A 12,130-nucleotide genomic window follows, 5' to 3' on the forward strand; every position below is an offset into this window, starting at 1 on the left:
AAAGCAAGGAAAGAACTGCTGGCTCAGGGAAGCTAACTGACCGGTGGAGACTTTCCAGAAGTAATCGCTGTATGCCCTGTGTCACTCTGTCTGAGAAGCATGGGCCGAGGATTCCTATATTGGTGTCTCTTAACACTTGCCCTAATCCTCCAATAAATGTAGTATGCATTAAACAGAAGAGAATGAACTGAAGAGTGTTAATGGTGTAGGAAGAAAGAGTGTCCTTGGCATGATGTAGTGGAACAAGGGACCAAAGACCTATGTTAGCATCGTGGAGTAAGTTGTGTGTTTCTAAGTAAAATTTATCTACTGTACAGAAGTTTTCATTTCTTCATCTATAAAATGAGGAGGCTGGCATAAAATAATGTGCTAATGTGCTAAATTTTCTTCTCACTTTTGAGTTGGTGTAATGGAGTGTTCTAAAATAATGTTTAAGAGCTGATGGTTCCAATTTAGACAAAAAGCATGTTCGAATTCTGGCTCTACAACTTACTAGGGTTTTGAACTTGGCCACATTACTGAAGTTTTCTAGGCCTCAGTTTCAATTTCTATAAAATGGACTTGATAATACTTTTCTCATTTGGTTGTGATAAGGATTAGTTTAGGAATATGCAGAGCTGAGTGCCTAGCATACATTCTACAGAAATGAGGGCATGGCCATGAAGATGATGAGATCTGTGATTCTGTTTATCCCAGGAGTTTGCTGTAATAAGTCATATCATATGTTCAGTGTCAGGGTGCTTCCTAGTCTATGCATTAGTTCCCTAGACTTGCTGTGACGAAGTATCACAAATTGGGTAGCTTAAGACAATAGGAATTTATTCCTATAGTTCTAAATGCTGAAAGTCTTAAACCCAGGTGTTGGCAAGGCTGGCTTCTGAACATTCTGAGGTTATCTCCTAGCTTCTGAAGGTTCCTGGTCATCCTTGGGATTTCTTAGTTTTTGGCAGCATCAAATTTTTCTTATGTCTTTGCAAGGCCATCTTTCCTCTGTGTACGTCTGAGTTCCTGTATCTTCAGATGCCCTTATTTTAGGGACACCAGTCATTGTAAATCATTTAGGGCCCACCCTAATAAAGTATGCCCCTATTGTAACTTGATTACCTCCTTGAAGACTTTGTTTCCAAATAAGTTCACATTCCGAGGTACTAGGGGTTAGGATTTTAGCATATTGTTTCGGGAAACACAATTCCACCCACATTAGTCTATGTGCACAAATATAAAGTAATGATAATCTAATAGTGATGATCAGGGGTTATGCAAAGTCAGACTATAAATGAGTGATTTGGGCAGGTTCACGCTGATTTATCTATATGTCAGTTGCTTCTAAAAATGAACCATCAGGGAGGATACTCTCAAGTCATAGATCACCAGTCATCCACGTTTTCCAATTTTGGGGTGTCATCTGTATTCCTAAATGAGTGTTGATCTCCATAGAAATTTTGATTTGTCTGTCTTTGGGAATGGTGACTACTGAGGGTAAACTCTCCTAGAGTTCCAGGGAACTTGAAAATGATCCATTTTCTGAATGGCTGCTAATCATATGTACATCAGGTTGTGAAGCAGGTAATCAGATAAGAGCGATTTGTTATTATTCTAGTGCTCTGGCTTTGGTGTGGGCCCCCCAGACAGCTTAGAACTGTTTCACCTGCAAGCCAGCCCCACTGGCAAGAGCTGGGTCTTAAGGCCACAAGACAAATCCCAGTGTGCACCACCATTCCTTTCTGAACTACTGAGCAGGAATCCTTTGATTTAAAGCCCATCAGCATCAAGCCTTAAATTGCCATTTCCCCAGCAAGTGTGAGTTTTGGGGGAGTAGTTCTCAAAGTCCCCAAGATATACAATCTCCACAAGGATGCCAAAGAACTGTGACATTTAGGAAGGGCTCTGGGCTAAGAAAAACATCTTTCCTAAGAACCTCTAAGTTTTCTCGCTCCTCAAACACATGAATTAATGATCCCATGTGTGAGTTTCAGAGCCAGCCTAAGATGATGTCTGACAAGCTATCTTCGATTTATTTTCTCTTGTGTCCAATATGCTTGGAAAATAATATTTTGTTGTTGGCTAATTTGTAATTTCAGTCCTACTGATGAATGTCTAAGGTTGCCAAATACCTACTGTTTTCTTCTCTTATAAACATATCTGAAATGTTGTCTGTGGATCTAAATTCCAGGGTCAACACTCTTCCAAGGTCAAAGCATGACACTGAAACTGCGTTATTTCCACTGAGGATTCGTGTTTAACTCTGGCTGTTTTCCTCTATTCATTGCTGAAATCTTGTGATTATAATAAAGCCCTCTCTTGGCTCTGAAAATCTATATTTATATCTGCAACAGTATATTATTTCTTTGAATATATACAAATATTTTAATGAGATAAAATATTTAATGAACAGATTAGAAAGACTAGAAATAAGAATAATGGTAGATTATTTTCCAGGAATAATAAGCCATCTTTTTTTTTTTTCTCTAAGAACTTCAATTTCCCCACTTTTTCTCTTTAGTACTCAATACTCTTGAACTTTTGCATTCGATTAACACTTGTAGACCCTGCTAGGTTTTAACATTTTTGATTTTTTATTTATGTTTTCCTTCATGGTATCTTTTCCGATTTCTTTTTTCACCCTTCTGTTTTCTTTTCTCTCTCCTCCCCTCTGTTTTTCCTACTTCTCTTCCTTTCTACCTTTTTCACCTCTTTCACAAATTAAAAAAAAAAAAGTATATCTCAAGATTAAAAAGGAAAAAAGAAGAAGAAGAAAAAGGAAGAGGAGGCGGGATAGAGGTGGGGGAGGAGGAGAAGGAGAAGGAGAGGGATAAGGATAAGAGGAGGAGGAAGAAGAAGGAGGGAGAGGAAGAAGAAACAGGAGGAGGGAGAGAGAGAAATAGAGACATAAGGGGAAAGAAAAAGACGCATAAAGTGGCAAGTTGGGAAGAAGGAAACAGGGAAGAATACAGTACCAAGAAATCCAAGCCCTAATATTAGTGGGCAACATACTTAGCTTTGAATTTTATGCCGTAAACACTAAAAGAGTAAAATGACTGTTTGCAAGTGTACATTGTCCCTAACATAAAATCATACCATTTGCTTCACAAAATGGGAAAATAATAAAGTTTGGACTTAAGGTAAGGATTTCTTAATTAAATAACTTCCCCTAAATTGGCTTTTAACCAACCAAAAATATAGATGTATTAATTTCAATTCAGTGGAAAAGACTGAGGCAGGTTATGCGCCCAGCGTTGACCACTCAGGGCAAAGCAGGGAGCACCAGAGGGGAGAGTGGAGGGTCCAGAGTCCCAGGACCAGGGTCTAGGTGTTTCTGTCACTTACATGTTGCATGACCTCAGGCAAGTCTCATCCCTTGGCACCTCAAGAGGATAATAAAGAATAAAGTTCTAATATATTTGCAAGTGTTATTACCAGTTGTTAATTACTGTCTCTCGAAATCACTGTGTTAGCAAGTGTATTATAAGTCTCAGATGATACCATGTAGTAACGCTGTTAAAAAATGTGATTCCCTCTATTTAGTTAATTTAGCCCATTAAGTTTTTCAAAAAACTTGTTTTAAAAGTTAAAGGCTTTTTATTGTCTGATTTTCAGGTCACATTTTCTGTTGAAACATATAAAAAAACTAAATGCATATGGAGGGCATCCACTGGAGCAGCTCAATATTCTTTCAGATTACTTTAAAAAAAAAAAAGAGAGAGAACAAAACACTTACAACAACACCTGCTATTCGGCAGAATTTGACCTGACCCCTTTCTCCTTTTCTTGTTATTATAAACATCAAGCTCTTTAAGTGAGAGCTGTTTAAAGGATCGAGGGCTGTGAGTGTTCCTTCCTAGATCCCAGATGCACTGGGAGACGGATGGGCTTTTTGATCTTTATTTTATGAGTGTCTGATAAATTGCCTCTGGCACCTGGCAACTGAAATTTCACTATCTGAAAACTAACCCTCGTGTCAAACAATGTGGCCAGCCTCGGCCTCTCAGCCTGGGACCTGCGGAGCTGGGCGGAGGACGCCTTCCACTTCCTGGACAGGTCCACCACTGTGCTCAGCGATTTACATACTTTTAATCTTACAGGGAAGAAAGGATTATCAAAGGCTTTACATGCTCTCCAAAAATGTGTTTTTGGAAGGGTTTCATCATAGCTTTTATTTTGGGATTTTTGAACAAGTCAAATAAAGGCTTCAGCACACTGCCTAGCCTGAAAAAAAAAATGCTGGTAACAGGATAAAGATTTGCAGCTCTGGGTCGTGGGCCTCCCCACCCCAGGCTCAGTCTGTGTGTTGATACAAGAGAAATGCAGGTGGTCTTTTTCTAGGGACAGAAGAGTTATAAACAAAGTCATCAGCTGGGGCTATTATCACCTTTCTTTTAACGTCTTATCCAGAGGCAAGATTAACTCAGCCCCAAGAAAGAGCTTATATTTTCTCTATTTATAGACACTCGAATATACGCAGATTTTTAATTTTTAAGAAGAGAGAAAAAGAATGATACAAACAGTTCCACTTCGGCTTTCTCCTTGAAGGAAAATGAGAACAGTGGTAGACAAAGTATGAAACGCCCCAAATCTTCCAAGGAGTGTGTCATCTGAAGAGAGTGGGACGCAGGCCCCCCCACCTGAGACATCTGTGTGTGTACTGCCATCTGTCACTCTTTCCCTCTTCCTCTGCTTCCTAAATGTGTTGGTTAAAATATCCTTGTTACCCAGGGAAGATGGTACGCTCAGATTTGTTCTCTTCCCCCAAACTCAGAGGAGATCGTAGTTAATCTTGTAAAGTTTCCTTGTGGTTTGCCACTTTATTTGTTCTCCGGGATATCTTACAGAGGTCGAATACTGTTGGCTGGATGTATTTGGGTTTCCACAGGCTGAAATTTTGTTTAATTTTTTTTTTTTTTTTTTTTTTTTTGCAGCCCATAAGAGAGTTCTATGTTAGGCTTGGCTATCTGAAATACAATAAATCTGCTGTAAAAACAGAAACGCCCTAGGTCAATCATTTATTTATCTAGCAGCATTTATTAGTAACAAGCAAAATTTATTATGCTTAGCTCTGAGTATGCAGAAGTAAATTGGATATATATTTTGCCCTCAAGGAGCTCATAGTCTCACAAGAGAGGCACATATATAAACACAAGTAAGTAATACCGTTTTTGTCATTGTTTTCTTAGAAATCCATATTTGATAGAATGAAGCTACAGAGGAAGGGAGGGGAAGTTTAGAGGTGACTTTCGTCCTAAGTCTTGAAAGTTGAGTAGATACTCTTCAGGAGAGCAAGGCAGATAGGGCAAGAGATACAAAGGGAGCCCCCAGAGCAGAGCATCCATTCCATGGACGTAATGAGCAGTAAACAAGTTGCGATACATAAGGTGCTTCAAGCAGGGTCTGGCATATAGTAAGTGTCAGTAAGTGACTTCTTATTTCTGACAATTCCCCCAGATGTATTTTAGCGTATTGAACATATTCATGTTACAAATATGCATTATCCCATTGGTTTAACTTTCCATCTGATTTCTGGCCACGGGATTTTTAAATTCACCCAATTATAGTGACCTGAGGCCTTTTTTAACGTGTCTGCTACTTCCCAGGCTGAGAGATTGGCAACCTTATTAATGTCTCTGAACTCAGCACAGTAAAATGAGTTATCCAAAATCTCCTGGCTAGTCAGTGACCAGGACACGCTAAACTCCAGGTCATCTATTCCCAAACAAGACCAAGAGGTGAAGAATGAGTTTTCATGGTTCACTAGGTGCTGGTGGCACTCTGGCCCCCAACACCTTAAACAAGTTTTCCTTTCTGGCGAACACATTATTTGAATACATATGTGCTGAGCATCGACTCTTAGTTATTTCACAGGGATAGAATGGAAATCGGTCCTTCTCTTCGAGGAGCTTTTATACTGTTGATGGCTGGGGAGTGGGAATGGGAGTAGGAGTGAGTGACAGACAGAAAAGCCAGCTTTAACACAGTGTAACAAGTGGGAAGAAAGGAAAAGTGAATGTATTTTAAGTTTCTTTTCCACACTTTCCCTTTTTTTTCCCCTGCGACTTTTGGAACTTAGGCATATGAATGTCTGTTTCCAAGGTTTCAGCTTTTGCTTGACTTAAAGTCACAGATCTCATTTTTTTTTTTTTTTCTTTTCCAAAGATACTGCTCTATCCTCCATGGAACAGAGACTGAAACATACCATTCTCTTGTCCATCAACTCTGGGAAGGGGGGAAGAAGGTGGACTCTCTCCATGGGCTTTAAGAAGTTTGGAGTGTAGATTCAGAGGGAAATCTCTGAGACTTATCGAGTTGGTCCTTCAGCATCCTTACAAGTCTCCCTGCAGAGAAGAGTACATGCTGCTGACTTCCAAACTTTCATCATGGGAGATCAGAAGACAGGATCCCGTGGCACATTTTTGTCTCCTCACCTGCCACCAGGACAGTGCAGATGTGTATTGCTACGTGCGCATGTCCATGCTTCTGGTTTCCAAGGGATAGTGACAATGCAAAAAAAGGGTTGGATGCTTAGTTCTTTTCTCTCCGCAGTAAGCTGTCTCTGCATGTTTACGTGTGGATGTGTGTTTACTCACCCACACCACAGATACACTCAACATATACATGCATATACACCACATGCTCTGAGTGTGTGATCCCCTTACACCCTTCCCTGGACTACCTTAAGCCTGGACTCACCTGAGCATTGAAACAGCCACACCAAAGCCCTGTTTCCTCTGAATATAATTTAATTAATTTACTAAAATCGAGATGTAAGACATATTTCCTCATTAATTGTCACTTCCACTGATCTCAAGCCACGTAGGATTTAAAGTCCTGAGTGAATTGACTGTGTCCACACACACAGCAAAAACTTGGTTTATTTATTTTTTTCAGTGAGGGTGAAGAAAACTAATGAGAAACATGTGACTGTATCATTGCACAGGCATACCTGATAGGTGTCTTACAAATACTTGGCTTTAAAAAATTTGGATTCATAGGCTATATATTGGACCCTTCTGAATATGTACTAGATTTCACAAAGATAAGGAACTTACATTGTTAGTTGTTTGCGCTGGCATGTAGAGGGTTTACAAGGAGCTGCCATTTAACAGCCATATTTCTCATGTTCATAGAAAAAAACAATGTTTGTAAAAGTAAGAATGACAACTAATAGGGAATGAAAAGTGTTAAAAAATCACTATAATCTGGTTTCTCTTCAGATCACATAGATCTATCTCCTTTTACTAAAGATTTCTGTGGAGAGGAACAATTTTGAGTTTTACTCAATTTTTTGAGGACTTACACTTGCAAGACTAATAATGATATTGAAAAATAGACTGTTGAAAAAAATAAAAATAAATACAATCACTGTCCCCAGCCCTCCCTCCAGATTTCTCTCCTCTCTTTGGGTCAGAAAAGCTCTCAGGAATAAGCTGAATCCATTGCGCTAAATGAAAATAGCGTGTTCCTTTTTGTTTGGGTGGGGAGGGTGCATCTTCTTTTCCTTGGTGATACAGTGATAGTTAAGCTGGACCTTGAAGTAAGGGGTACCTCAAAAAATATTTGCCGAATGAATGGAATGTCTACGTAGTCTGCTGATATGTGGAATATTTAGGTAGGTGACATGGAAATTAGGCTACTGTTGGCTTAATTTGCACAATGCATGATTTAAAGACATATCTCCCTGCTGAAGACATCAGGCAAGAGAACCTAACAGAGCAAAAACAGAGGCCTGTGACTACAACCAACTTAATCTCTCCCAGTCAAGGGAAGGGTGTAATGTGATCACACACACAGATGATGCGGTGTATATGTGTGGGTGTATCTGTGGTGTGGGTGAGTAAACACACATGCACGTGTAATACGCAGAGACAGCTTACTGTGGGGAGAAAAGGAAAGAATTGAGCCTCTGAACCTTTTTGGCATTGCCACTTTCCCTCAGAAACCAGAAGCATGGCCATCTGCAGTGTGTCAGGGAATGGAGACATTTGGATGTGTCTGGTTTTGATATCATTAAATGACCGATGAATTAAACTAAGGGAGGGGATCAGAGAGGGGCTCTCTCTGCTTTATAGATAAGCTGAGATTGGAGTGTGAGATGGAACAGTCTAGCCAGGTTAGGAGTGAATGATCTGCTGCCGATGAGAGGTAGTTGAAAAATAGTTCCACTTTAATTGTTTTATTGTCTACTTTGTATTATCAGGGCTTGTGGGAGAGAAGAGTTATAGATAACAAAAGTGACATAACCCATGTGCCTAAGAAGCCCCTGTCAAAAGGCATGAGATGCTTCTCTGGGCATATCACATTTCATTTGGCAAGAATCTCTCCTAGAGTGTGTGGAAAAAAACACAGGAAAGCCCTGTATGTGTTCTTAACACACGGCCCATAGAGAGTAGTTTAATCAATGGTGTAGCAAACAGATAATTTAGAAATGAAAGAGATCTCCAAAGCTCAGTCTTTTCAGTATCCTTTGGATCATCCTTGGCTATTAGAGGGAGCCGTGTTGTCTTAGCTCTGGAACGTCTTTAGATAGATGACAAATAATGCTCCTTCAGTGACAGATTCACCCATGTAGTGTGGTCAGTGAGGGGTGGAACCAGTCAGGAGAGACACCTGGGTTAACATTCTGGATTACTCCTTTCACAGCCGGGTCGTGAAAATGAATTTTATCTCTGTCTGAATCTCAGTTTTCTTATCTGTAAAATGGAAATAACATGCCTCTCAGATAGGATCATAGTGAGGTTTAAAGGAGACAAAAGCAAGAATCAAGACAATGCCTGGTTAGTACTGATGATTATTCACTTTTATAGTTTTAATCACATATCATTAACTCTATGATACCAATAATAATAAATTGATCATTAGATTTAATAGTAACATTTGGGGGAGGATGGCTTAAATGTGCTATTTTAGTTATTTTCTATTAATCCATGTGGCACATACTATTTTTCTCTTTGGTTCAACATCCATATTGAGACTAATCCTGAAAATAAGGACTACAACTTTTCTTTTCCCCCTGAATCAATTTAGCCATTAGGGATTACAGAGAACATCATGGTGACAGTCTACCTTTGTTCAACTCATATTTGTTATCTTGACTTAGCACCTTTAAGACTGAAGGTATAATTTGAGGTTTGTCAGAGTTTTGTCAGAGAAGACCAGAGTTTCCTCCCCCCCCCCCTTAATTGAATGACCTCTCGCTAGAAATTCAATAACTTCTTTTGAGAGAAGCCAGAATCTTCCTGACAAATTTTTGATGCTTGAAAGACAGTGTGTCCTGTCTGGGAGGATACAGAAGACACCGGTAATGGGCTTGCTTCTCTCTCCATTAACATGGCTCAGACCCTGACTGCTGCTGTCACTGCTGCCTTCCTAGCTTGAAAAATATGGTCAATGTTGAGAAACTCTCACCTGTTATTGACATTAATTGAATTGCCTGGTGTGGGACAAGCATTCTGCTTATGTAACAAACTTACATTTTCAACGTTGCTTCATAGTACTGTCTTCTTGAGGCATTTTAAATAACGATTGGTATTCTAAACCTGAGTTTGAAGCTGTGAGTGATGTTCCCAATAAGAATTACTAACCAGAGGTGACTCCTGATGAACAGGTGACTTGTGTATGAGCTGTGTTCATGGATGAGTGAGCGGGGACAAGGTCCTCACAATTACTTCTCGGTCTAGCTGCTGACAAATTGCTTTGGATAATCAGTTATAAGCTGTGTCCCAGTTTGGGAAAACAACAAACAAAACATTTAAAGTACATCTTCTAAATTGAAAAGAATCAAGGAAATATGGTTATCTATGTCACGTCCTAACTTGTTCAAATTATTGTATATGACCTTTCCTCAAATGCTCGTTCTTCATAAGGAAAAGGCACCTAGCTCTTTCCTGTTTCTTGTTTTTTATGTTTCTTTTTCTTCTGTGCTTCTTCAGTGGCTCAGTCTACTTGGTTTCTTCTGGGTGAGCTTATCCCCTGGAGGCAGAACCATTAACCTCTGTGAGAATTTGGGCCTTCGAAACAATGCATCTCATTAGTGTAGACCCAAGAACTAGTGACTCTTAGGCAAGCAGATTGCAGGTGAAATTTCAGCCCTTGCCACTTGGTAGCTGTGTGTCTTTGATCAAGTCACTTGATCTCTGTGACCCTCAGTTTCCTCATCTATAATGTAGCTATTACTGTGCACTTTTTGGCTTATTTGGGCCTATATCCCCACTGTTTATTTCTTCAGTTGCCAGCATAAATCCAGGTATGGTGCTCAATAAATTGCAGTTTTAGGTTATCAACAGAGATTATTACAATGATGACATATATATTCTTGCTGCTTTGTAGTTTACAAAATATGTTCTTGAACACTAGCTTAAGTTTTATAACAATATGATGACAGGGACAGAGCAGTAGTAATTTTCATAAATGAGAGAAAAGGGACTCAGATGCAAATCTTTTTACCTTTAGTGCAATCGTCCTTTACTTCCTCCTCTGCCTCTCTTAGTGCAACACTGGCTACCTTTTTGAGTCATCAAAAATCAGATTTCATACAGATATCTATTTATGTTGTATTCTTTCACTATTAGTAATTTCTGAGGAAACGTAGCTTGCTATTGAACAGGAAGCTGCAGACGTATGTTGGTGTTATTCAGGCCTAAGAAACATTCAAGCGGTCTCTTTTGTAGTGTGTAAGTGTATTAATTAAGGGAAGGCTACCAGACCAGAACAATGCAAATTAGAAGGTGGAAGGATTGAGGATAGGGTCATAGGTGAGAAGATCTGATGCAGGGAGAGCCTTCTTAGTCCTACCCTTAGGACCACAGGAATGGTGCCCTGTGAATTAAAGTAATTTTAAATCTCTGCGAGATAATGTTGCACCTAGACATTTTTTCTCCTAACCCTAAACATCTAGTACCCCATGATCCAAGCGTGATCTCAGGCCTTGAGGCTGGATGAGTCTCAGCCCTAGAGTCAGTGGTTGAGTTTCTATATGCCAAGTTCAAGCAGAGTGCAGGGTTTTTGGAATCCAGCTTTGGTGCATCCCGTCCTGTAACTGTGATATATGATAAAAGGAAAAATTGCAGCCAAACTTGACTACGTTCAAAGTAAGGTGCTAGTGAAAGGATGAGACGGAAAATAAGTCCTAATGGATTAATGACTCATGATAAATGTTTTATTATAAGAGCTTGTGAATGATTAGATAATTCTTACTTCCAAGAGTAGAATTTAGATATTTTTGCCTGGCTAGTTACCAAAGTAAATAAATTACTTAATTATCTAGTGAATAGTTAAATCTTTATGTAAAAATATACAAAAAATAGAAAAGGTAATTTCTGTAAATAATCAATATCTTATCTATCTTCTGTTTCTTTCTTTTTATACTATTTACTGCTGGTTGAACCAACCTACCAGAAAAAATAAGAACACTTTCAGTAAACCATGAAAGAGTTCTGTTTGATACCTAGCCATTCGGCAAAATTAAAGCAGAATGAAGATTTTTCTGGGCAGCTGTAGTTCTTGGTAGAAACTAAACATTTAATGATATATTTTGCTCAAGTTCATAAAAGTCTCTGTAATTATTTCAGGCCAGTTCTCCCCTCACTAACACCCACGCAGTTCCCACTGAGTGCAGCACGTGCCTGTCTGAGGGTTGAAACCGTACGCGCTATCCATTTGAGTTAATTCTCTTTCTCAATATGCTGAGGTCAAATTATCTTGGACATCTTTTTGAATCCATGTCTTCTTAAAGGCTTGGAAGCATATATACCTATTGATTTAAACTTGGGATAAAAAATAAATTAAAAAAAAAATTAAAAAAAAATAAATTTTACCATAATTTAAAAGTGCGGTTCAAATGCCTCTTCTGTCTGGATCAGTGATTTAGTTTTACTGGCTTTTACTTAATTCTTTCTTATCATTTTCAGATACATCTATTATAAGGAATGACTGTTTTGTTCTGATCACATTTTTACACACATCATGCTGCTTTCTTCCCGAGACATTTCAGAGCTTTAAAATGACCATGGGAAAGCTCTGTGTAGGCCACATCTGGGAACAAAGCAGAATTCTTCATCCTCTTTTGTCTTTTGGATCAATCAACCCACCACATAATACTTGCCATAAAGACTTTACATGAACTAGTAGGAAAAAATAAAAT

At 39.0% G+C, this 12,130-nt stretch overlaps 1 long non-coding RNA gene and 1 other non-coding gene across 5 annotated transcripts in view; both read left to right on the forward strand.

Moving 5' to 3' along the window:
- The window catches only part of LOC106730484, a 432,222-nt gene that overhangs the window by 69,219 nt on the left and 350,873 nt on the right, over positions 1–12,130 (forward strand). The gene's annotated exons all lie outside the window — the stretch shown is intronic.
- Positions 7,186–7,300, forward strand: LOC116669067. The gene has a single exon (XR_004326456.1). It is a non-coding gene; the product is annotated as a U5 spliceosomal RNA (small nuclear RNA).

This window comes from Camelus ferus, chromosome 15, assembly GCF_009834535.1.
Source record: "Camelus ferus isolate YT-003-E chromosome 15, BCGSAC_Cfer_1.0, whole genome shotgun sequence".
Classification (NCBI taxonomy): Eukaryota; Metazoa; Chordata; class Mammalia; order Artiodactyla; family Camelidae; genus Camelus; species Camelus ferus.